The sequence below is a fragment of the Aegilops tauschii genome, chromosome 7 (genome assembly GCF_002575655.3).
Source record: "Aegilops tauschii subsp. strangulata cultivar AL8/78 chromosome 7, Aet v6.0, whole genome shotgun sequence".
In the NCBI taxonomy this organism is placed as follows: domain Eukaryota; kingdom Viridiplantae; phylum Streptophyta; class Magnoliopsida; order Poales; family Poaceae; genus Aegilops; species Aegilops tauschii.
In genome coordinates, this window is record NC_053041.3 from 245,071,811 (window position 1) to 245,077,810 (window position 6,000).

A 6,000-nucleotide genomic window follows, 5' to 3' on the forward strand; every position below is an offset into this window, starting at 1 on the left:
TAACACCGGAGCAGCGGGCACTCACTGGTTCACGTCCATGGTGAATCCAACTTCATGTTTTCTTTTTCACTCGGGACAAAAACGAACCGTCGGATTCGATTTCTTCCTAAAGGAAGATGGAAAAGTGCGGAGCTGCTTTTTTCGAGAACATGAAATATGCGGTGCTGCTTACCCTGCCGGGTCGTAGCGTCACGTTCTTGATGCCAAGGGCACCAAGGCAGATGGCAACAGGGGTTCCGGTCAACGATTTTGTCGATCCAGGTGGGTTTAGGAGTGACGGATGTATCGCCGGCGACGTCCGCCGTTGGTTAGAGGGGGCACCCGAATCTGATAAGAAACGAAGGACCGGCGGCTAGTCTCCTTGGCTTGTTCATGTGACTATTCTCCCAGCGCGTGCATGTCATAACCTAGGAGTTTTGTGCCTTTTTTCTAGTAGATTCGTTTTTTCAAAATAATTTATTTTGTAAACTGTGCATCCAGATCATGAGCATTTTCACCTTGCTTTTGTCGCATTGAGATCTTAGATACTAAATCACATGTTAATAGGTCTAAGACGAATTTCTTTCAGAAAAAAAATCAGAAATCAAGAAATAATTGAAAACCAAATAAGATTGACAACCAAAAAGTAAAAATCAAAACAAAAAAATGAAAAAAGGAAACAAAAATACATAAAGAACAAAAAAGGGAATCCAAAAACAAGAACCCAAAAGCACATTTTGTGTTTTTTCACTTTTGTGACACGTGCAGTTATGCTTAACATGAAAGCACAGTTGTGTTTTTCCACGAAGCACAGATGTGATTTTCACCTTTCAGAAAGCACATATATGTTTCACGAAAGCACAATTGTGATTTTCACTTTAGCTTCGGTAAATCACTGTCATGCTTTGGTGAAGCACATATGTGCTTTTTGTGAAAAGTGAAAGCACAGTTATGCTTCACACGTATGCACTACTATATTTTTCATTTTTTCGTAAAGCATGGTTGTGATTACCATGAAGCACAATTGTGATTTTTTACATGATGCTCTTGACGGGAGAAACAAACAAAAAGAACAATAAAAAACCTAGAAAAAACTATGCAAAATTCAAAAACCAAAAAAAGACGTGCAGAAACTAAAAAAACCGTGCTCTTGTGGGTGCACCCAACACAGTACACGATGGCGGCACCGGGGCGCTTCCCACGATTCCCGCTATGGCTCCCCCGCAAGGGGTACACTTCAGTTAGTTGCTCCCCTAAGGCTTATAATAGAGAACCACATAACTTGCTCGAAATGCTTTGTGAGACCTCCTCCCCGGCGCTTCAGGCGCTAGGTAATCCGTCAGCGCTTGGGTGCATAGTCGGTAGGATGCAGCCCAAAAGGCCATGTACGCTCTTGCGCCTGCTCGCCTTGGCTCGAGTTTTTCTTCTTCTCATTTTTCGTGCTACTTTGTCCAATAAGCAACTGGCTATTGGTTTTTTTATTTAGAAAATGTTCATAGATTAAAAAATATTTGTAAACTTTATCCATGAATTCTAAATATATTCAAGGATTTAAAAAAATCAGAAGTATGAAAATATGTTTATGTATTTGAAAAAAGTTCATTTATTTTAGAAATATTCAAGGATTTTTAAAAAATTAATGAGTGTGAAACGTTCACAATTTTTTAAAGAAGTCTGTGAATGTGAAAAAAGCATGAATTTTAAAAAATCATGAACCTAAAAGAGGTCGGTACTTAAAATATAAAAAATGTCATGAAAACAAGAAAATCAAAATAAAAAAAATCAAAATAACGGCCAAAATACCCAAAGAAACTAAGAAAATTCAAAATAATGACCAAAATGCCCAAAGAAAATTCAAAATAATGTGCATCAGTCACCATCCGAGAGTTTTGATGGATTTTCCCACGGGAGAGGCCGGAAGGGTTGGTTGTGCTAGTTTTGTTTTGTTAGATACGACTTAGAAAATAAGAAAACCTCTTAATACGAGCGTCCAAGTTATAAACCGTTTCCATCATAATGTTCCTTGCGTCGATATCTATGAAATTAGATCTAACGTTGATATATTTCAACTATCTTTTCTCGAACGCAACTTGTGCCCTTTAAATATAACAAACTTGTGCTGCCCCCTCCCATCTGCGTACTCCCTGAGATGATACTTGTACCCTCCTGCTCTTGGGCCGGAAGTGGTGTTTGGGCCAGAGGCGATTAACTACTCCTCGCAGGCGGCGATGGGCTTCGCCACTTTTGGCCCCAAGACCCAGCATGGTCCACCTTGCAAGTGCGAACCAATCTGTGGAGGAGCAGCGAGCTAGGCGTGTGTTGGCTGACACAAACCTGACCTGCCCTGGCCTCGTGGCGGCACTCACGGCCAGGGTTGCCGATCTGCACATTGACGAGCAGCGTACCTTCATCTGCAAATCGCTGCATGTTGTCCTCTCAGGTGTTGGCCTCCCCTCCTCCTACAGCGGCCTCTCCGTCAGCGTTTCGTGGGAGCTGTCAAGGCGACAAGGCCTCATGGCAAAGTACCAGGCTTGTGCGTCTGCAATCCAACTTCTCCTCCACAAGGCTGTTAGAAGGGATAGAGAAGGATTTGATGGAATTGTTCGTTGTATTGCTTGAGTCTCGTGGGCATATATATAGGAGTACAATCATCTACTTGGAGTACAAGACAAACTAGAACAAATCCTAGTCTATCTCGTCTTTCCTAATAAACATTATACTCAACATCCCCCGCAGTCACAATGGTAGCGACGCAGACGGTGAGACTGGAGAAGAATCTGAAGGCAAGCCGACGGACACCCCCGCACAGTCGTAACGGTCGATGTATCGCGGAAGACGTGGCTGGAGTGGAAACCGACGAGGTTGCTCAAGCAAGGCGGTAGCCCTTTGTGCCGTTTGTCGATGTAGCCGAGAGCGGAGGATGGTGTAGCCGTGGTCGCGGTAGCCGTGCGAAGAATACTGTGGTCGATGTCGAGTCGGGGTAGCTGGTGTCGATGAAGTCGCCGTGGAGCCGCGGGCGCAAGGGGCCGCCGAGTTAGCATGGGCGCAGTGGTGTCGAAGTAGTGGTGCGCCGGGAAGAAGATGTTGTTGACGACGCGTCGCGGCGGGTTTGCCAAGCCCGGGGACACATCGTAGACGAAGGCACGCGTCGGTGTTGCCAGCACCGGGCATGCGTAGACGGACGAAGGCAAAGTTGACGAAGTGCCGCACTAGGCTTGCCAGGCCCGGGGACACGGCGTGGACGAAGGCACGCGACGGTGTTGCCAGCACCGAACATGCGTAGACTGGGACCTGCACGAGCTGTACGCCATGTCGAAGAGGTCGGAGAGGCCAGAAGAGAAGGATTCGACGACGGTTGCAGCGCCAATCGGCACGGGGCCAATGTCTCCCGCGGTTGTCGGAGTAGATGAAGCGGTCGGGGTAGATGACGACGACGCTGGCGACGAGCTGGTGCTGGACGAAGACGAAGGGGGTGGACGGGCGGCGGCTACGAAGGTAGCGGCGGCGGCGGCCAAAGAAGAGCGGCGGTGGCGGCTAGGTTAGTAGTGCGGCGGCGGTGCTCGAAGTAGGCGAAGAACCTTGACAGCGTGACGAAGACCTACGCGGACGGTGGTGTTCCCGCGGCAAGGGAGACGGCGCGGTGCATACAAAGGGAGGTCGACGCGCGGTGACGGCAGAGTGGACCGCGGGCCGCGGCACTACGGCCCGAAAGGGCGACGCAGCGGCAGCAGGCGGGTCGGGGCGACGGCGGGGACCGCGACGCTGCGGCCCGAAGGGGCGACGCAACGGCGGTTCGCGAGTCGGTGCAACCGCGGGGACGACCTCGGGGCGGCGGCGGGGACCTCGTATCGCGGCACTACGGCCCGAAGGGGCGACGCACGAGTCGATGCAGTCGCGAGAAGAACCACGGGGCGGCAGCGCTGCGGCCTGATAATCCCCAAGTGCAAGGAATCATCGTAGCAATTTCCAAAGGTGGAAGTGATAAGTATGGAGTTTCGAACCCACAAGGAGCTAAAGGTAGGATCAATATTTCTCAAGCCCTATCTGCCACTGATACGACTCTACGTACACCAAACGTTTGCTTCCAACTAGCAACGAGAAATAAAACTATGTTGTGGGTATGAAGAGGATAACTTTGTATGATATCGGAGAGCTAAAATATAAAAGTAGGTGCCGTTATCATAAAGTTAGAATATATTACTAAATATTATAAATAGCGAGTGTGAAATAATGGTGGATCGGTGTGCGGAATTGTCCTAGGCAATTATTAACAAGACCGGTAGTCGTCATTGCAATTTTATATGAGGGAGAGGCATAAGCTAACATACTTTCTCTACTTGGATCATATGCACTTATGATTGGAACTCTAGCAAGCATCCGCAACTACTAAAGATCATTAAGGTAAAACCCAACCATAGCATTAAAGCATCAAGTCCTCTTTATTCCCATACGCAACAATCCCCCTTACTCGGGTTTGTGTTTCAGTCACTCACCAACCCACTATAAGCGAATCATGAACGCATTGCAACACCCTACAGCGGGGATCCCTCACGTTTGCGTGACACGGAGGGCACCATAGGACAGCACCAAAATAAAACATACAACTCGTATCAATCTATATCATCAATCAACCCAAGGACAGAAGATATCTACTCAAAACATCATAGGATGGCAACACATCATTGGATCATAATATATAGCATAAAGCACCATATTCAAGTAGGGATTACAGTGGGGTGCGGGAGAGTGGACCGCGTAAAAGAGGTGAGGATGGTGATGATGATGGTGATATTGATGAAGACGATCACCGTGGCGATGATTCCCCTCCCGATGGCACTCTGGCGCCACCGGAAGAGAGGAGGAGAGGTTCTCCCCCTTGTGCTTCCTCCTCTATGGCCTCCACCCTCTGGTCCTTGGCCTTCATGGTGATGATGGCCCCTCCGGGATACTCCTCCATGGCCACCGGTGCTGATGGCCCCCTCCGGCAGGGTGCCGGAGAGGTCCTAGATTGACTTCTCGTGGCTACAGAGGCTTGCGGCGGCGGAACTTCCGATCTAGGTTTCTTTCTGGAAGTTTGGGTATATATAGAAGAGTTTTGCGTTGATTTCACGTCAGGGGGGTCTCCGGGCTGTCCACAAGGCAGGGGGGTGCACCCTAGGGGGGTGGGCGCGCCCCCCACCCTCGTGGGCAGCCCGGGACTCTTCTGGCCTGCTTCTGGTACTCCGTGGGCTTCTTCTGGTCCAAAAATGATCTCCGTCAAGTGGCACGTCAATTGGACTCCGTTTAGTTTTCCTTTTCTGCGATACTCTAAAACAAGGAGAAAATAGAAACTGGAACTGGGCTCTAGGTTAATAGGTTAGTCCCAAAAATCATATAAATGCATATAAAACATCCTAGAAGGATAGTATAATGGCATGAATACTTCATAAATTATAGATACGTTGGAGACATATCAGCATCCCCAAGCTTAATTCCTGCTCGTCCTCGAGTAGGTAAATGATAAAAGAAATAATTTATGAAGTGTGAATGCTAGCAAGTGCATAAGTTTGATCAATGATAATTCCAATCACTTTTTCTAGCATCATTATATGTCATAACAATAGCTCATCTCATAAAACTTTTCATGATCAAGTAACAAGCAAGTCACATGTTTAAAGTATAGATCATAAACTTTCTTGAAAACTAACAAACAATATTCTCAGTCATCAAACAATTGCAATTCATCTTATTTTCATGAAGAGTCTATGTCAGAGCTTTGATTTAGCAAACTCCACATACTCAACTATCATTTAATCTTTCACAATTGCTAACACTCACGCAATACTTGTGGTTATTGAGTTTTAATCGGACGCAGAGAAAGATAGGGGCTTATAGGTTCGCCTCCCAACCTTTTACCTCAAGGGTAATGTCAACAATAATAGCTCATGCTAACTTACATCCAATTAGATATATATCAGGATCCTTCCAACATCCTGTGCTTGCCAAAGGATAAAATGTAAAAAGGAAAGGTGAAGATCACCT